At 41.5% G+C, this 21,583-nt stretch overlaps 1 protein-coding gene across 9 annotated transcripts in view; it reads right to left on the bottom strand.

Moving 5' to 3' along the window:
* Positions 1–21,583, bottom strand: part of AKAP13 (A-kinase anchoring protein 13) — a 216,021-nt gene that overhangs the window by 183,769 nt on the left and 10,669 nt on the right. For 7 of the 9 annotated variants that reach the window (XM_075764737.1, XM_075764735.1, XM_075764733.1 and 4 more), the window contains exon 2: positions 10,942–10,996. The exons of the other annotated variants lie outside the window; for them this stretch is intronic. The gene's annotated coding sequence lies outside the window, so the exon portion shown is untranslated. The remainder of the gene's footprint in view (positions 1–10,941; positions 10,997–21,583) is intronic. 9 annotated transcript variants of the gene reach the window in all.

Here is a 21,583-nt window from a genome sequence, read left to right on the forward strand (position 1 = left end):
GTGCAAGAACAACGGGCAGGCTTCATAGATGCTTTGATTAAATGCCAGTAACTTATTCATTTAAGTATATGATGTTTAATTCAAAAAAACAGATTTAGCAAAATTGGTTTGTTAGTCAGACCAAGGTCAGCTGAAATAAAGCAATTGCAGATTTTTCTTATTGCATTGCAATGGCTTGAATACTTGATTTCATTATGTAAATGCATGGAGGTGATGACTGAGCCAGCATTCAAATAAAAATTGTTCCAAGTCACTAAACGTATCCCAGGTTCTTGTAATTCCCCAGGCAAATAAAGAGCAGCAAATGTTTATCCCTCCATTTCCCCCAGTGATACTGGTTTATGCTCCCGTAGCTGAGGCAACCACACCAAGCAGCTCAGTGCTTTTCAGAAAGATTAACTTCTTAAACAGGCATAAACAGCAAAGGTTCGGCTTCAGGCAGCTACGGTGAATGGTGGACACACAACTCATGGGCTGGGACACGGCACAGGAGATGGTGGGATGACCTCCTCGTGGAGATCATCTCCCCACCTAAAACTCCACTCACAGCTGGGTCAGCTCTGAGTGTTTTAGATTACCTGAGGTTTGGTTTACTTGTGGAATGTCATTCTTTGCTAAACAAACTGGTAGAAAAAAAGAATTAAGAAAAAAGGTGATAACAATTGGCTGGAAAGAAGATAGGAAGGAGCAACAAGTGCTAAAGGCATCCAGAACAAAATTTTTTGTGCTGACAGTGTTCATGACACCTCGCAGCACTGCCAGGAGCCGAGGAATACTTTAAAATTAGCAAAAAAGTCAATTCTCCAGGCCCTGCTGCACCTTCAGCTCAATCTCACCCCGTGAATACAACGGCAATTCAGGTCTAGATCTTCCAAGAAACTGCAACTCCAAGACTCATAGGGATGTAGGATACAACTTAGTATAAGAAACCCAAAACAACCCTTAGCTTTGTAACACACACTAGTTTAACAAGTGCTAACCTAGTTTAAAATTGTACAACTTCCTCCTTCCTTTCATTCCTCTCCCACCCTTGGGAAGAAACATGAAATAAGTTAATGCTACAGTAGACAAACATTAATAGTGGCCGAAACCACTTAATCGTCTATTCTCCTTTCCCTTCCCCTCACTTTTATTTTAATAAAACCCACATAACCCCCCAAGAAGGGTTCCAGCATAACAAAATTTTTCCTCATTTGATAGATTGAGTATAGACCTAATCTAGGATTAAGTGCAACTCAAGACATACCTTATCTCAAACCCTAAATATCCAATATTAAGAGATGCTAAGGGAATTGGCTGACAGGACCACACACACAAAAAAATTAAATTCTTCTACATCATCCGTGCAGCGAGCTCATCATACAAGGGCAATGGCAAGGAGCTGAACCAGAGTACGCTGCAACTTGATGGGGACTACTCATGCATATTTTCAGGGAAACACTTCAGATTTCACAAGAAAAACCTTGTGTTCTGTAACTCAGCTCTACTCCATTTCACTTCGTTCAAAGTGTGACCGACATTAGGAGCCTGATCAAATTCCTTGCTTTATCCACGCTTGAATTAAAGCCTTGGCTCAGCAAAGGGAAGCAAAGTTACATGAGCTTTTCTTTCTTCCAGAGGATGCCGGCCATAAGCACTGGTGCCAGTGCTGCAGGTAACACCAGCCAGTCCCAGGGAGCTTCAGTTTAGTTACAAACAAAGGGAATTCAGCTTTTGGTGAAGCAGTTGGTATTTCTGCATCTCTTGCTAGACAGTCCAGTGCTAAACTTCTGTTTTCATCTGCAGATAACACATTAAGCCTCTTTAAAAGTCCAGCCTACTCTGATCTGGGAAGTGGGAATTTCTTCAAATGACTAATCAAATCATGCTCACATGGTTGGTTTTCAGCTGTCTAGTACCGATGAATACCAAAAAAAGTTTCAAAACATTTATAGATCAGATAGAGGCAATGCAAGTACCTCGCAAAGGCGGCAGCTGCCATTACAGGATGGCTTCTGCAGAGGGAGCACCACATCTGGCCACAACAGCCACATCAGCTCCAGATAAACCTTCCCCCCAATCTCTCCTTGAAAAGCACCTTCTCACTCTGTCCCTGCCACAGGCAGCATCAAAACACTTTTGGCTTGTAACCTTCACCCCCACACACATCCATCCCCAACCTCAGTCCAGGTCCAGCTGCCTTTGAACTCTTCTCCCCAAGGTGGGCGTGGAGATCCTTGGAGCTGGAGAAGAGCAGCTAAGGCTCACCCAACTCCTCCCCAGGGAAGCAAATCAAAAGTCCAAATGGTTTCCTTAAAGGGCAACTGCCACACCTCTGTGCAGAGCCTGCGGGAGAGACAAGGGAGGAACTAGAAGTGGTGCTTTGTTTGCTGCCAGGAACCAATGCCCAACCTCGTGGGTGTGGGGAAGAGGGTCAAGATGTCCATGGGCACCCCTGGAACAGAGCAAGGGGAGATAAGAATTCCTAGTAACTTCAAAGGGGCTTCTATGGAGGCGATCGTAGAATCATAGAATGGTTTGAGTTGGAAGGGACCTTAAAGACCATCTAGTTCCAACCTCCCTGCAATGGGCAGGGACATCTAACACTCGATCAGGTTGCTCAAAGCTCCGTCCATCCTGACCTTGAACAATTGTAGAGGAGGAGGAAACAGAACTACTTGAGCCTCGAGGGACAGACTGACAAAACCGCGGCAGAAAGAAGGACTAGAAAAGAATTGATGGCTTAGGTCAAATGGGAGGAGTGAGCAAACAAGGAGAGAATTGGGTCATGGAGAATCTGCGTGACTCAGCCAAGCGCCTGTGCAGCAGGAGCTGGAAATCTCCACGTTTAAGAGTGTGCACAGCCAAATAAAATAATATTTTACAATGCTACAGCACTTTTAAAGTGCTCCAAGTGCTTCATAAATATTAATTAATCAATAGTACCCACAAATCAGAAGCATAAGACAGAGATATAACTATCTCAATATTTAACAGTATGATAACTCAGGGAGCAAAAACTACTTTTGAGTAGCCACATACCCACACTTCTCCTGTCTCAAAGAACCCAGGCTACGTCCTACAGCCAGGCTGCGCAGCACTTGTTGAAAGAGGCCAGTGTTCAGTATTTGAATTCAGACTCCTGTTTCAGTGCGTGACCCGATGCCTTGCACACCGCAAGCGATCCCACTCCAGCTGTCTCCCTAAGCCATTCCTTGATCACCAGCCAAGCCCAACACAGAGGTAATCTTACCAAAGTAACACCAGTATGTGGTTGTAAATTGTGATTTTTGTGCTTGAATTGTCTTATCTGCCTTCCCTAGCATTTCGGCTGCACAAATTATCTTCAGCAATTTCACCTTAAAGTTCACCGTTTACAACGCTGATTTCCCTTAAAAATATTTTTTTTTTAAAAATTGCTTTTATCAACCACATTTGCCAAGTTTTAACAGACTACTACTTTCTCAGCTGCCTAATTTCAAATTCACCTTTACATATAGCTTAAAAGGAGACAAAAAGTCATCACAGCAAGTGGGATGTGATGCTTAACATCAAGGTTTATGCGAATATACTTTACAGTACCAGTTCAGGGTCAAGAATCATGAATTTACTTTGCAACACAGGAGAATTAAAAAAAGGAAAAGGAGGAAATCCAGCCAAAACTTGGAAATATGTACACTCCTGATTAATACAAGGCTACTAGGAAAAAGCAGATGTGAAGTCACACCTTGTTTTTATTCAGGGAAAAAGCCAAAGTCTGCAAGAGCCAAATTGAACTTATTCTATGCAGCAGCAGACACTGAAATACGGCAACGTTACTCCTTCAGCATTAATAAAACATGTTGTATACAGAGCATTTTTTTTTCCAGTCCTTGAAACCCTGCCAAGTCATAAGTTTTTTATGGGAACGTTGAAATGGATGTTGATCAGAGCCATACCCATATGAGTTTTAAATTTTACCACCACTTAGAGGCAAGGGCTTCCCTCCCAGTCCCTCACACATCTGCAAATTTGTAAATTTTTATTTTTTTTTTTTAAACGCCTGAAGAACTAAAAGCTCATACATTCCCTAAGTCTATGAAGATACTAAATTCACTCTTGGATGATGAGCTGAACTCAAGCCTTGAAAGCACTACAAACTCCTCCACCCCCTAAAATGAAGATCCCAAAGGTAAAACTTTACATTTTATATATCAAAAATAGCAGCTACTTGGTAAACAAAATTAGAGCGCCAGAGGTCACCTCATTACCAAGAGCACTATATTTTCTTCCCAATGTTCATCAGCATCTGCTTTTTCCAAGTCCTGAGCTTTATTTTTGAAAAAGCTAACACGATTCATAAAAATACAATTAGTTTGGAAGTACAAGGCTGCTGTTATCCAGACAAGTGCTTGTTCATTTTGTTGTTGCATCTAATGTACTAGAGCTTCAACTGAGTTGGAAAACTTCATAAAAACTAACTTCTTCCCTTCTAATTAACACAGCAATGAAATTTAACAGCCTGGCATGCAAGCTTCTCTCTAGCGTTATGTTTTTGGAATTACTCATCTACTCCCACACTCTACAAGACTTTTTACAACATGCTACCCAGTACTTTACCCTTTCCAGTTTAAAGGCTTCACTTTGGAGTCCTCTGCATCAAGCCAACTGGGGTGGGAAAGATGCTGCACCAGAAGACCGGCAAAAATATCTGCCATCCTCAACATCTATTCATCCTACGTGCCTCCTGCCTGTATTCTGTAACTGTAAAACTAAAATCTGTGTCCACTGCAATACATATCCACACTATCACTAACACAAATTTTTAGAAGTATTAATTAAGTGTACCATACCTTATATTTAACAGGGAAATGGACAAAAAGTACACAGCCTACATCCAAGTAGGTCTGTGTTTCAGGTCCCTGGGCTGGGAACTTCTGTGTTCTTTGTATACCATCCTGATTTATGTTTATTTAAGTAATGACAAATATTAGTTTTAAATTTGTAGTCAATGTCTCCAATGCTACCAGGATAAAGAGCTTATACTAAACAAAACTGTTTGTTTATACTACTAGTACATCTAATAGGAAATACTTAGAATCCCACATATTCAAAGCAAGACAAAATTACAGCCTATCTTTCTACAACGTGCTACTATCTCTTGCTACACCAAGAGGACCATGTGCGGATCACAAGGCTTCAAAGTTCAAGTTGAGAGAAGCTGGTCTGCAGAACCTCCGAGTCCACCAAAAATGTCACATGCCCACCAAGCCCAGCAAATGAAAAGTAAAAGAAAACTAAAAATCACCTTGTGCTTGGGCAGCAGTAAAACTGCTAGAAGATGTGGGAGAATTAAGGAAGGAAAAAAACAAGCCAAAACCCAGACGTACAGACACTCCTGGTTAATGCAAAGCTACTAGGAAAAAGCAGATGTGAAGTCACACCTTGGTTCATTCAGGGCAAAAGCAAGTGGCTGTAACAGCCGCTCGAGCTCACTCTGGGTAATGAGAAATGCTGAAGTAAGAGTTTAAAGACAGCAAGACCACGACCTCAAGCCTTTCATACATTATTTGTGTTGGCTGTCCCACCATTCCCTTATTAAGGGAAGGCCAAAACAAAGATATTTATTCTGTTACTTTTATTATTCATTTGTGTCTACAAACACGCAGAAGTCAAAGGTATAATAACTGTAGAGAGCCCAGCGCTTAGATAAAAGTTGGTTTCTGTTAGACTCACTTAAGATGTACAAAAATTCAGAGGAAGGTTTTGGGAATTTTATGTTTCAGAAAATCTTAAAATTAGTTTTCAGATTAAGGCAGATTAGAAGAATTAACCATCTATTCTATAAAACCTTGTATCTGGTTCTACTATGGATAGCTACTCAACAAAACCTCTCATGGCACAGCAGGCGCCTGTGTGGGAACAGAAGAGGTCACCTCCAGCATGCAGAGACACCAAAGCAGTTAGAGTTGCACAGATACCACACTTATAACCCAACAGCCCAAACACAATACTGCAACCTTCCATCTCAGAATAAAAGAAAATCATGTTCAGTAAAGCTGAATGAGCTTTAATGCTACCTTAAAATAACCACTCACACATGCAAAGCAATTACTGGTGCAAGTACTCAAGCATGAAAGCAAAGACAGAGCATCACCCTGTCCTCTGTTGAGTACATTAAAAAAAGTACGTTTCTATACAGAGGTTTCTGCGTATCCAGGTCCTGTATTTTGTTTAATACTGATTTTGTACTCAAACTGTGCTTGTACAAGGACTAGCAGAGCAAAGCTCTCCTCTACAGTTGATGCTCTTTTGTACTAGGACCACAAATAGAAATCGCATGAGATAAATACTTAAAGTCATGGATACACAGTGAAATCTGCTCAGCACACTTTACATGTCCTCTCGCCTAACGACTGCATCAACTCTTCCCTTTATCCGTAGACTGAAAATGCATTTCCCCAATTTGTGCACGAACAACAGCAAGTCAGTTTTGAAGGGGAAAGAAGGAGGAAGGCAGTACTCAAAACTCCAAGGATTATTTACGAATAAGCTGAAGCCCTATAAACTTGGCTATTGACAAAAGATAATCTTCTCTAGCTTATGCCAAGTGGGTCAGACAGAGGAAGAACCTCAGCAATCTTCAAAGTCAAAGCAGATGGGGAAGTGAATAAGTGCCCACGTGAGCAAAGAGGAAACACGCTTCTGCTCATTTTAGCTTGTTTCAGAGCTTCAGTTTCCTAGCCACCAAAAATGCCAGACCTTTAACTGACATGAGCAGAAGTGCTCACTTCTGTAACAAGTATTAGGAGAACCGCAGAGTAATTACTTAAGACCGCTACTGATGCAATAAAATAAAAGTCCTGGTGTCTGCAGATTGAGGACATTGCTTCGCTCGGTAGTAAAGGGACAGGTAAAGTGGAGGAAAGGTGCTAAGAGACAGAGACTGGGAGAAATGTTCTTTGCTTTGTGACTATGAGAAAAGTCCTTTAGGATTCTTTATCATTAGTGCTTCAGTATCACCAATACAAATATTTATGTAGCTGTAAAGTAGACTCTACAGCTGATTGTAGCTCTAATTAGAGCATTTTTTTAAAAATAACACATGAGCTTGTAACTAATTTCTTTTACCCTTTTTGAGTAGAAAAAAAAAGCAGCAGTCCACACATGCCACAGAATGAACATACATTGCATTCCTTAAGAAGCTGAAGTTGACCTCTTCGTCCTTTCTCAGGCTTTACATTGCTAGACAAGATCTGGGCCAAGAGCATTTCCATGCACAGGGATGCATCTCTGTCTTAGGCTAACCTCATCATCCAAGTGGTGAAACCCAAAACCAACTAATCTCTCCCAGGGTTATGCTTGTGGAACTGGGAATCCCTCCATCTGCCTCAGCAAAAGAAAAAGATCACTGGCTGCAAAATAAACAGCACATTAACCACAGAACAATAGCCCCTCCAGTCAATGTGCTTTGTGCCACCCACCAAGGGCTAACAATTTTCTATCAGATCCTTCCCCCTAAAAAAAAAAAATTTCATACTTTGAAGAAAAAGCTTGTGCAAGTTGACTACACACAACTTTTTGGATGCATACCAAGGAAGAACTCCCTTCCTCTCCAAATTCCTGGGAGTTCTGCAAGCTTTCTGCAATCAGAAGCAGCACACCCTGAAGGAACACAGAAATATAATTTACCATGTTGCTTTTAACCAGGAACTTTTAAACTGACTGAGCTGGGAACAGTGGAAGAAGGCGTACTCAGTGCTATAGCTTGCTAGGGAGACACAGAGAGCCAAGGACATGCTGAGGAGATGCTTTTCTTCCAAAGAAAATATTGCTAAGAGAAACAGGCATCCTTCCACCACTTATTTTAGGAGGCGGCTGCCGAGCTGCATCAGCTATTTCACTGGTGTCTCCATGCCTGTTTTTTGCCCAAGACGTCTGCTGGAAGAGCAAGAGCTGCAAAACTTGTAAGAAAACTCCACAGGAAGAGATGATTGAGGGGTTGCACAACACCAACCCACTCTAGATAACGCACATCTTCGCTTATGCGGACTCGAGTGATCTGATATTCAGGCTGGGTTGTCTGGAGCATGGACAAGACAGGAATAGGTATATAAAGTCTTTGCTTGTTTTTCTGTGTGCGTGTGTTTAACTAGACATCAAGAAATTTGCTAAGATGAGAAGCATGAAGGAGCAGGGAAAGGCTGTGTTATGAGTAACAGTAAGGAGGGGAGCTTCAAACTGCAATCGCTTTAGCATCTTTTTCCTATTCTCAGTTATCATCAGAAGTCAAAAATTTAATTATCTTGCTTTATCTAAGTTTTTACCATGACAACTATACCTTTTAGCAAAGGTGATATTCTCACAGCAGCTCTAAGTGTTTTAAGATACAAATCAAAGATTCCCAAATATCCTTCTCCCCACTAAAAAAAAAAAATAAAAAAATAAAAAACCCTGGAAAAATGTTAAGCTTGAAGGACCATGTAAAGTTGCATTTGTTATAGTCAGACCTTTTCTCTGCACTCTGGTATAGGGGAAGGAAAAAAAAAGCAAGTTAACAAACTCATATTGGCTTTTTAATAGCACCACCACAAAAAGGACATTTTCTTTCGTGTGGCACGTGCATTTGACCTGGGTCAACACTGCAATGTGAGGAGTTAAAAAGGGATCACCTGATGAAATAAAATACCCTCCCTCCAAACGATATTGCAGGAATTACAGCCAGGCACCCCAACCGCAGCAAACAGTAAGAGCGTTCTCGAACAGCACACGTTCTGTGTCAGCAAAGCAGCGTTAATACAAAACTCAACTCAAATAAAGGAGTAATGACCCTTCGGAAAGGGTAGGGCTTCATCAGGCTTCCACCATACCAAACAAAGACCATCTAAGATATTCAAAACATTGCAAAAAAAATTATTAAATCAAAAGGGGGAAAACAGTGTCAGCCTTGTATGAGTTTCATTGTTGAATAATGACAGTGTTTACCTTTCCAGCATAACACATTACTGCTCTGGACCCAACTTTAAAGCAGAATACATGACAGAATTAATTACGTCCTTTCTTCTTAACTACCATTCCCTGGGTTATTTATTAGCTAGGTCTGCATATATTCATAGATGTGTCCAATATACAAAGTTAAAAGGATTTAAAACTGCTGCCTAAATACTTCTCTGGTTTGCAGAGTCCTCTCAGCTCTCTGGACAGGCAACAGCATCAATAAATACAGCCTCAGGCTGCAAATTAGTCACTCCTTGAACTACGCAGCAGCCGAGGGAGACATGGGAGACCTGCAAGCACACTGCGACAAGCAAGCGTGTTTCACAAGCAACACGTTGCTTGATCCCAAGCGACAAGCGCTCTCAGCTGTGCACTACAGATGGATCTGCCAAGGCCTTTTCTCTGAATTAGTAAAATGCAAAGGATGCCAGCATGACTAACTTCAGTTTTGTCTTATAGTCCACTCCTGCTTGCTGTTTAGCAAAACGCCAGGCAGAACATCTATAAGGTAAGTCCACCTCAGGTGGCCACCTGGAGGTCACCAGCTCGTTTGTGTGTGTTTCTGGAAAAGACAAAAGCCACACTACAGAAGATACCTCCAGTTCGGTATCTAGGCAAAGGAACGGCAGATAAACTCGGACAAGCTACCTAAAAGGAAAACTAAAGGGAACTCAAGAGCCTCTCTGGAGCTTTCTGTTTTGCTAAAATGAGGTTTTAAGGCTGAAGGCCTATTCACTCTCCTAAAGTCCTCCCAAAGAGGGACAAATGTCAGGGAGAAGCAGAGTGGAGAAGACTTCTGGTTTAAGACCGAATCCATTTTATTTCATTGAGGTCCATGATCTCAGGGGACCTCAGAGGCCAGAAGCTTCCACGCTGACCATCCACTGGAAGGAGATGGAAAGGGAGAGAGGGTGGGTACTGCTACAGACCCAGCAGCAGAAAACATCGAGAGAGAGAAAAGAAAACCCTTTCACAGACACTTTACAAAGAACAGCAGCACTTTTATCTTTGTGACTACAGGTGCTAGGAGACTATGTTCCCATGTGAATACTGCAGTCGCTGTTTGGCCTCATCCAGGACTACAAGCAACTCCAACCACTACATCAATTAGCTACGTATCTAGGGACAAACTTGTTACCTTGCATCAAGGGTCAAGCAAATTCTCTCTCCATCATAGAGAAAGGAAAATACAGTGAATTTTGGTACAGCAGCACACTTAACCCTTCCACCCATCACCCAAGCCACCACTGGGCTGGACTTGGGCTCACGAGGACACCCCTGTGCTATGCAGCAGCACAGGAACTGGGTTTGCAGACATATTTAGAAGTAGAAAAAACCACGTGCTTGCAACCAACCCTCAGAAACCCTGTTTGCCACTGATCAGCTTGAGTTTAGCATTTTAGAGGTGTAGATGGGCTTCAGAAGATGGAAGGAGGGTGTTAAATTTGTTCAGGTTCTCCTATCTTTTGGGATAAAAAAAAGATACAAAAATCAAACTTCTTATGATTTGCCCTCTATGTCAGAAACTCCTGCGTAGAACTGTTGGGCGAAAGAGGGAAAAGAAAGCGATGGAAGAAGAAAAACTGTATCTATAGTCCTGGAAGTATTAAGGCTTCATTTTCCTACCAAAATGATATTAAGTGATGCCAACAAAAGAAGTTTACTTTCGAGAAAAAAAAAATAAAAATGCAGAGCATCTCTTGCAAAAAAATTTATAAATTGGTGAGATTATGCAGTAATACACAGATGCAAGCTGTATTTCATTATTCTGCACCATGTCCACTTCATTCGATTAAATTAATAAATGAGGTCCTTATGTCATACTACAGGCATTACCCCTACTTTTGTTTACTATGTCTTTCTAGCCTTAACCGCAGCACAGCTGGCTGGCAGCTCGTAGTTACAGCAAAACATGCAGAAGAAGTTAAGATATGGGAAGAGATTCTAAGAGAGAGACCCATAAAAAAAACCCCTTGCTTCACTTACCTAAGCAAAGTTGTCATTAGAGAGTTTTCCAGTACTAAAATCCAAGAAAAAAGGCCTGAAAAAACCCACAGAAAAAGGCAAAATTTTACTAAGTAGGATAATACTCTCACTTTTTTCCTTGGGAACATGAAAAGTCAGTGATTTAAAGAAAAAGAAGTACATTCACTCAGTTGCATTTCAGATAGTTATTTCTAACAAAAAGGTGCTCCTCAGGCAGCAAACGTATCCAAAACACTAGGGCAGATTTTCCACTGCTCTTGCCAGTGTTATACCAGTGCAATTCCTCAAATGTCAATCATGTTGGACAGCAATAAAACTAGAGTTATCCGGCAGACAAGTCAGGCCTAAGGCAATTAGCTAAACCGCCTCATTTAGATTTTTCAGTCATTTGTCCCTCCCGAACCGGATTATCAGAAAGTCTGGACCAAGTTGTGGGGTGGGACGCAAGGAGTCACCCACCCCAGTCAGGCTGAAGGTGGCAGGAACCAAAAAAGCGTTGATGATAAAAAATAAAAACAAAATATCCAAACCACCCCAGGGCTAATTGCAAAAGACTGCGAGGCAGCACAAAAAAAATGGATCAATATTAAGAAAGCTGTGATACACATGATTTCATCATGGGCATAGAGATCCAACGCACAGTGGCGTGTGGCCACGACAGGTCTTACCAAAACCGCTGCTATCAAAAAAAGCACTCTAGGCTTGCTGAGACTTATAGGGGCAAACTAAAAAAACAAAACAAAAAAACCCAGAAAAACCCCACACCAAAAACCACCCCCAAACTAACTGAATACGGATGACTGCAAGCCTCCGAATCAAAGAGGGAGTTGATCACTGTTTAAGAAGAAGAAGTCATTGCTTGTTCCAAGATTAAAAACTTATAATTCTGGCCCCAGCTGAAGCACTATCATTCACTAATCTGGTACAATTTAGTCGGGCTGATCCTCTGCTCAGACAGACAGGGCATTATCAAAAGTTCCTCTATTCATTTCGCTTCCTGTCAGCCAGTGAAAGCCCCTTTTATACGCACTCCTCGAGAGGCTGTTTAAACCAGGGAAGACTTTCCGATAGAGAAGATAAGGTAGTTGGATTTATTCATGAGAAGAGGAAGGGAAGTTGTACAGGCTGATTACAGCTGCTCCAAAGCTGCAAAGCGGAGGTCTGGAGGATGGAGGTGGAAGATGATAGTTTTTTTATTAATAAGCATTATTACCAATAGCATTGTTGTTCCAACTAGGCGTTACCTCTCCTCATATTCAACTACGGAATCGAGATTTTACTCTTCTTTTAAGTTGGCATCACCGAGTATGCACATGTGGTTGAATTAATTCAAAAACACATGGACAAGGCAGAATATTTTTAAGAGACTGAGCAAATAAAAACCCAAACAATACCCAAGACCAAAAGGATAAACTAGCTGGAGTCAGAGGGAAGACACTGTCTAGGAACGCTCTCCAGATTAAGACAGTTCACATGTAATTGTCAGGGTCAGATCCTGGTCTTATTGCTGACACGAGCACTCAGACTTCAGCAGAGTAGGATGGCGATTTCCACTTTACTGAACATGTGTCAGCAATTTTGACCAGTTGCTTTGCAGATTCTCCAAGCTAACCAAGCAAAACCCCACCACTGAGAGCCCAGTACAGTACTTGGCAGATGAAAAGCTGCCTGGAAACTTTATCAAGGCTCCGCAAAACATTCCTCCTATTAACATTCAAACAATCTGGTATAGTTAAAATAGTTTTAAAATGTAACGAGATGGAAATACAAACAAAACCCACATTTCTAAAGTTTAAAAACATCGAGCCAGAGCAGCAAAGCTCTACCAACAGCTAGGGCTAAACAATGATGGTTGCATGGGTAAACCCTGCCTCTTCCTTCCCTTCTCCCAGACTATTTCTCCAAACGAACTAGCCAAATAAACAAGAATCAAAACACCCACAGCAGAAAATAGTATGCAGCTTTAAAAGAAAGAAAACAACTCAGCTATACTTCATCATTACTCCATCCAGTCCAAATACACATCAAGTCATTAACTGTTTTCCCCTCTGACAATGCTAAATGAGATCAATCAAAAATAATATGTTTTTCAGCACACCATTATACGGACAGGAAGACTTAAAAGACAGGGTGATGCATTTCTGAACAGGCACCAGTTTGAATCAGACAGGGATGGAGTGCAAATCTCTACTGGGGAGAAAGGGAATAACCAAACTCAGAATGGCATAAAGACCAGACAGAGATGGTCTACGTGGATGGTGAAGTATCAAAGATACTTACGTAAATAGGGACAAGGCTGCCAAAGGCTGAAAAAAATCACCTCTTGCTTCGCAGAATACCAACATGCAACCAAAAAGCAAAAATATGCAACAAAATCCAGAGCTTATCGTGACGCAGTTGCTCCTTCAGGTTATTAACTGTATACACCACTTCAGCACAAACTGTACAGACGTTCCAGTTTGCTCAGTGGTCACGTAATTTCTTCTCAGTGATCAAGCAGAGAAATTAGGGAACTGGGAGACAACAGTCACTTTCTATTCTGCTACCAGCCTGCATCTCTTCAGACACATCGCTCCGGACAAAGCTCAGCTGGCACTCGCCCTCCCCATTCCGTGCCACAGTGGAGACCTTGCCTGTTGCAATCACCGACTTCAGTCATAAGCCACAGCGGCTTCTGTGGCGCACACTCAGATTTAGTGGGCATTTCAGAAAAAGCTGCCAAGTCTCAGATTCCCCACATAGTAAATAAGGGTAATATTGCTCACCTATCCTCACGCGTGCTTTGCAATGCAACATCGGAAGAGACAACTTACTGTTACAAATCTACAGTGCACAAAAGCAGTTTACATATTACTTAGTTTGCAGTTTAGTACTATTAAGGCCAAGTTTATCAAAGCGCAAAGGGTGTTTCCTACAGTGGGAATGTCGTAATGGATAACAAGACACAGCCTGCTTGTTCTGCACATTTTGTAAGATCATTGGGCCTTTCTTGTCACAAAACAACTCTTGTTGCACCATTAATTAAGAACAAGTGAACAAAGTGCACCCAAACCTTCCCATTTGTTTTCAAGCCTGAGGAACCCACACTGGCAAGTTACAGCTGATGAACCATAGATACTCACAGCATTGCAAGGAAATGAAGAGGCATGGACTGGACGTTCCTTGGTCAACTCTTTTCAGCTTGATAAAGATCCAACCGCACCAGATGCTACAGCTGATGTGAGGGAGTCAGACTAAGTCTGAACAGTCTTCCCCACCAAGCTGACAGACTACAAGAAAACTACAACAGGCCAATTGCTGCTGTTGCGGAGCTAGATGCAACTAATTTTGTTCAGTTAAAATATGACTTTACACACATGAGAGCTTCAGGAAAGCCAAAAAAAGATCAGGTTTACTTGGCTGTTACATTTCACTGCCCATCTTCTGCAAATTCAAGGTTGGTTGTTGTGATGATGCTGGGATTTGGGGTTTGTTTGGGTTTTTTTATAACCCAAAAAAACAAAAGTTCCTACTTCTGAAGACCATGTTAGGTTTTTCCCCCTCCTTCACAGGCCTGGCTATGGATTCACGAATGCCTGGTTTCAAACCTCTGTACTGTTAGAGGCTACACTTGGAATAGCTGTGACTGCAGGCAACGGAAGATTTCAATAGTAGTTTCTTTGTCACCCCAAGCATCTGCTTCGCCATGCAAGCCCGCGGTTCCAGATTTCTGCACACATTGCGAGGGGCACGTGGCACAGATCCTTACCGGTGGTTGGAGTTCAGCATGTTCCTGGGTAGTTCTGCAGCAAACACGTTTAGACTGTTAAAGAAGGTTTCAGCAGAGCTCGGAGATGAGAGTCAGCAAAGAAATCCAAGATTCAGAGAGCAAACCCCGCAGATGCAATTCAGACTTTGCAAACTCAGGACAGGTTGAAAGAGTATGGGTTATCCATCTCATTCCCTGAGGGAAGCTGCAGCACACTCTTAGCGGTACCAGAAAGGTTAGAGGGCAGAGCATGCACATGTGTGCAAACAGAATAAACAGCCTCTGCTAAATTCTTGTAACCAATTAAGCAACAATTCTCCACCGAGAATACAGCATCACCCAGCTGCTTACTGAATCCTCAACCCCTTCTTGAGCTGGCTTTCAATTTTTAAGTCTTCTCTTCGGAAGCAAAAGACAAATGACTGCCGACTCTCTAGACATCCTTGTTAAAAGGCAAATAAAAGCCCTGCAAAGATCGTCAGTACTCAGAAGTGAGTTAACACTAATGAGCTTTCACCAGCAAGTCTGCAAACATTAATACATGTGAGTAGCCATGCTAAATCCACCCAAATTACCTAACCGTAAGGCTCTCTTCCAGCCTGGACTGGACTTCAAGCCAAGGGAAGACCAAACTCAGAAGATGACTACAGACTTCCTCTGGTGTGCATCCACAGAGCAGTTAGGCTACCCTGTGATGCTAAGCAGATGCATCTTGGATGTACTGCTTCCTCTCACGTAAAGGGGGAAGAAAAGGAAAAAAGAGTCAGAAATAGTACTTACCTGAAAAAAGCAAATATTTTAAAGTAAGTACTGCTACTGTTTGTAGAATGGCCTGGAAAAGAGATACATCTGAAATTCCTTTAAATACGTGTGTTCAGTTTTCAAACTGCATACGAGTCAATCTGACAAACGAGCTTGCTTAGGATTGCTCAAACGAAGCCAAGGGTCCTGTCCCCCACCCTTTTCCTAAGTAAGCGAGTGCACATTTCTGGCATAGACACTCATGTGCGAGATTTTAACATTCCCCTTTCCATAAACAGCCATACATCAAGCTCTAAAAATTTGTTTCACAGAAACATTTGTGCTAGTAAAACTCTATTATTCTAATATTTGTATGACACATGCAGGAGGGGTGCATAAAAAGGTTATGGTGAGCTCATTTAAGAATTTAAACAAGTACTTGATAAAAAGTTTTTGAATTATTCACTCAGCTCCAATATTAAATCAGGCTTCCAAAGGAGTCTTTAAACAATAGCACAGAAGACGCTGTATGTATAACAGAAAGGCAGTATTGAAGCTATCACTGTCTCATGGTGCAAGTCATTCATAATTACAGTTGGAAATGCACACAGACACGGTGTCATGCGTTGGTTCACGATCCTGTCAGATTAACTGGACGCTTTGAATATTTATACTTCTTCCTTTCTGGAGATGCAGCACCATTTATGTCTAAATATCTTCAGTACAACTTTTTATGCTAAGGAAGAGCAATTCCTTCAAGAACATCCAAAGTTGAGAAGCACTCAAGCCCATTAGCACGAAGCGAGATCAGGACAATCTTTTATTTATTTTATACCAGCCCACATGGGCTGGCACACAAGTATTCTGCTGTGCCCCCCACAAAGCTTCAGAGCCAAACTCAGCTGAAGACATCACCACGCATCTCTATTACACACTTTCACACTAAGTTTTTGTACAGCACAGCAATTTTCTGTACACATGCTCCCTGCATACGTGCCAATTTCTTTTCCAAACCTCAAAGCCCACTTGCAATAATGACCTTCTCTCGAGGGAAGAAAAGCAGAGGATTTTGAAGAGATAACACCAGTGGTGCTCCACTTCTCTTGTACATACGTCCTCTCACCACCTGCTTCCTTACTCCCCAATTCCTTTTTCTTCCAAATCACAGGCTGCTCTCAGTACTTCAGCTTGATGAACGTGAGCCAAGATTTCCTCTCAAAATAACTACTCCAAAACCATTTCAGCTATGAGCATCACCCACAGAAACATTCCCGTTTGCATGTCGTCCTCTCTCCTGCATCAGTTTATTACCAAATAAACTCATGGGCTGGTGACAGAAGGTCATAAAGTTGTGGAAAAAAAAACAGGGTACCCTCCCACTTCATCCAACAGTGCTCCCAGAGCAAGGGCAGGATGAGTCAGTCTCCCAATATAGCTGGTTTCAGGCATTTTTGACAGCATTACTTTCATGACAGTATTTCATTTCCTTCAGCCATCTCATTGAGAGAGCTCAGTTAAGTATTAATGAGGCGTTTTAACACACTCACTGTCTGGAGGAGATGTGGGGTGTCACCTAACCAGCTGCTCAAGGATGAACACGTAACTGCTCCTTTCACTGACACATCCAAGAAAAGGGTTTTTGCATTGCATGAGCCAAGGAGAGGTTTGGGGGTGAGAAACATGAGCCAAAACTACCACGTTGACAAATATCACCAAGTCCTGGGACAACAGCAGGAGCCCTTCCTGGACAGAACTGGCACCACAACAATCTAAGACTGCCATAACCCATAAAAAAAAATCTAAAGGAAGGTATCTTGCCATTTCTGAAGAAATGGGGATTCAGATGGTTTTGTTTTGCTGTTACAAAGCAAAGCCATAGCAGCAGTGCCATCAGCAACACACCTCATGAAATCTTTTTTTTTTTTAAACCCTTAAATTCAACTTTGCTCCTTCAAACCTACACCCTACCACCTCATCCGCATGTTCTTACAAATCTGTTTGCAGCGCTGTTTTTCCTGACTATAGGTAAGGCTAAACACCTGCATCACTGCAAATGTAATTATGGCAAAATACCACAGCTATTTGTAGGCTTCCTGTTCATCAAATAATATTAGTGTACCTTTGCCTTGAGCAATTATTTACAGGGCTAGAAATTGCGAAGAGACACTAGAGATAGCAAAAGCAACCCCCCTCCATTACACAATGATGCTTTGTATTAGCTTTTGGAATGACTTGGAGGGGAAAACAAAATCATCAGAATAACTCTTTATAAAATCTGTCCAATGAAAAGGAGAACAAAATTTAATTCAGTTAAAATTCTGCATTAGCTTACTCCAATCAAGACAGGGAGGCACTTTACACTTCAACTCAATTGGTAGCTCAAATTCAACTTCAGGCTCCAACGCAGGGTTTAAGTAGAATTCCTAAGCAGGGTAAAACCTTTATTAGGCTGTCTTCACTGTAATTTTAATCTTAGTTAATTCTGAGTATGTAATTTATGTTAAGAATAACCCGCTTTTTTCCAGAACTGGATACACTGAATGCAGAATTATTCCCTCTTTAGCACAGTTAAAGTTTCACTTAAAGAAATAATTTTTCACATATTGACAGCAAAAGAAAAATCACTGAAAGCTTTAAAAATATGCAAAAGCATTTTCATAAAGGCATCACAGCCAGCTGTATTAATTCACCTAATATATCCCTTACCCATCAAAACCTGGCTATGCAATCTTGCTTAAACTGATTTTTGACCTGTTTAAAAACTAACATTTCTCTTTCACCACACACACACACATAAGGGGTGGGAGAAGAGAGGAAAATGGTTGATATTTCTGCCTTTAAAAAGGAACAAAAGTATCCCATTCCCTCTCCCCTACATTTTTCCTAATTTATGATTAAAATTGCAAGAAGAAAACACCTTGTAAAGACATCTCAATTTCAAGTTCCACTAACATGACAACATTTGTAACAGTTTATCTAGTTTAAATGAAAAAAATAAAATTAAAGCATTGTCTAAACTTTGTAAAGTCTGTTTTAGAGTCAAAATTGCCAATGCTGCCGGTACAGAGCACCCACCCACGTCAGCACAAGCAGTATTTACATCCTGTAGCTGAATTAAAGCTCTGAAGCCCAGGTTACTATCTCTTCCAATCATGAAATGTTCATTATGTATTTCCTGCATTATTTGCATTTTTTCTTAGGTTTGAGAGTTTTGTTTTGGGTTTTGTTTTGTTGTTTGGGGTGTTTTTTTTTTTTTTTTAAATGCCCACTTGGTAAGTTACTGAAATCTCCCACTCAAGATAAACAAAAAATACCAAGTGAATTCTCGGGGTGGTTTCCTACCCTCCTTTCTGCTGCAGTTTCGTGTCCTTCCCTTTGCTCCCACTCGTCTTTAAGAGGTGGTTTCACCTAAAAGCAGTTCAACTCTTATCATCCATCTCCAAGCCTGCAAACCAACACATCCTTTCAAGCGAAGCTTACACCCTGCGAGAGACTATGTGTATAATCCAAATAGGAGAGACAGGGAATAGTTATGCATTTGCCAAGTGAGGGGTTGTGATTTGAGAGTGAAATCCACACAAGATGCACCGACCAGGAGAAAAGCCGGACTCTGGCAAGAGCATGAGATCAGGTCTCTCGTACATCGAGTCTTGCAGCCACAGCCTAGCACAAGAACACCAAGCATTTTAACAACTTGCACTAAAATCCTCACGAAGGGGAAAAAAAAAAAAAAGAAATTAATTACACATTTTAGCCTCTAGATTTTCCTCCATTTTGCATGGTGTACACATGCAGAAGTTAAGGAGAGGGTTTGCAGGACTCAGCAGCACGTAGGGCCCCGCACTGAGCCGTGCTTAAAGCGGGCAGCTGTGCGAGGGAAGCGAACCGGAGAGGACTCGGACAGATGTTTCCATTCACGAACACTGCCAAGGAGCCAGCAATGCCGAGTTCACTACCTTGGCGTTATTTACATTTCACAACATCCAGTAATAACCATGCCACAAGCAGTTTAAAAAAGGAAAATACAGCACAGTGGGGGAGCGTTTCACCACCACCTTCATCAAGGGGGGCAGAAATTTAAAGCTTTTCTTACTCCAATTCTGAAACTTCGCCTTGTTTCATCATACCCACTATCATCAAAAAGGGACATCAGCATCCCCAGCCCCATCGACTCACGGGACAGCCTCGAGCTTATTACCTGCCATTGCCATTTTGCAAGAGGAGTGGGCATATGCTTGCTTCTGGGACATCAGGGATGGTGAACTGTACAGTCCCTGAACTTTCTCCTTTCATTCTCCAGAATAAACTAATTTTTAATCTAGCAGAGGTCAGTTTCTCCTTTAGCAACTGTGCCACAAACCAAACACTCCGAAAACCAAACCTGGTGCTCTTGGCTCAAAAATTATCATCACAAATGGTTAGGAGGATGCGTTTCAGAGGCATTCATCCAAACCTCAATCCTGAGACCCAACAGGTTTGAGAATTAGCTGCCAGATCCAGTCTGGCAACTAGAACAGCTACTCCAAGCGCTGTCCCATGCATCCGAACACACTGGAGCATTATACATGGACCACATGCGACAACGCGCTCCACCTGTCCCAAGGTGCTCCCTGCAGGAAGAGATAGGAGGGGTGATGGGGAAAGCATTTTTTTTTTCCACACCAGCTTTATGATCCATGAAGTGTTTCTGAGCCCACAGCAGAGCTATAGAGGGGAAAGAAAAAAAAAAAAAAGATCAATATAAGCCATTCCTATTAAAGTCAGTACTTGCTTGAACTTTTAAAGGGGTTCTGTACTTCAAATATTTAAGCTACACACTCTGCATCATATTTCTTTTAAAGTGTTGTGCTGGTGAACATTGCCCAGACAGGGAAACTCTACTGCGAGTGAGTGTAAGGCTCGCCTCCCGCCACAACGGGACACCTTCCTTCCCGAAGCAAGCCAGACACTAATGCTATTTATGGATCCCATTGCAGAACCAGACAGGCTTCCTAGCCACTATTCATCAACGTGCAAATAGGTTTTATTTCGTGGCAGGGAGAACAGATTTAAAAGAAGAGAGTCCTAAAAGTTCTGCCTTACTAAAGAGAAACTTATATTTGAAGAGTACTAGGAAAATCAACATAGAACAGTAATAGTTGCAAATAAAGGCTGATCACAACTTCTTTGGAGACCACATTATTTTGAAAAAAATGGCAGTTTCAAATTAGTTCCTAAAGGATTATTAGGGGAAACCAAATATCCATGGAAAAGAAGGCCTGCTGATGTACCAAGGGACAGGCCTCCAAAATAACATCAGCTCCATCATTCCCACACACCCAGAAGAAAGGCAGGGAAGTTAACTCCGAAATCTTCCTTACTTCACAGAAAAAAAAAGACCACATCTGTTTCCAGAGACACATAGCTGGACAACATTCACAAGCACTACTCAAACACGAGCATCGCAGCACCCACTGACTTGCCCTGCTAACTCTTTGGGGTTTTAGTGGGAAGAAGTACAACTTTGTTCTTACACGCATTTTCATAGAAGCACCTTTGCATTTAAAATGTCAACTGTAAACGCATCTGCTATTCAGATAAAGCACCACAAGCACATAGTTTGATATGCAAGAAGTTTTACAAAGCTCTCAAAGAGCCCAAGGACATTTGGAAGGGTAGATGCAAGTTTAGAATGAGTCTTAGCATATCATCAGCAAAAAACAATTCTATTCTTAGATATCTCTTTGGTGTTTCCTATAATCTTCCTTTTTTTTTCTCCTACTCCTTTGAGAAAGTAATTTGTTTGGTTATTACAAAAAAAATATGGAAGAACCTGTTCTGCAAGGCATACAAACAAAGCAGTATCTTCCAAAAAAAAAAGAAAAGCTCATTCAAAAGTATGTAAATATTAGGGCTGGTAACACAAACAATAAAACCACAGTAAACACAAGAAATTAAGAATAGATCAGGACTTACTCCGTTTCCTGGCTGTTGGATATATAAGCACTTTTCTGGGTTGGACGTATCCGACAAGATTTTCTGAATAACAGACATCGAGGAGTTGACACAGATAATTTAAAGAAGCAAACAAAAAAAAAAATCAATGTATGTTCTGATCCTGACTGCGCTCCTTAGCGGGCAAGGACACTGACCACAGCCGCGACACCAGGACCG

Source organism: Balearica regulorum, chromosome 12 (assembly GCF_011004875.1).
Source record: "Balearica regulorum gibbericeps isolate bBalReg1 chromosome 12, bBalReg1.pri, whole genome shotgun sequence".
NCBI lineage: Eukaryota > Metazoa > Chordata > Aves > Gruiformes > Gruidae > Balearica > Balearica regulorum.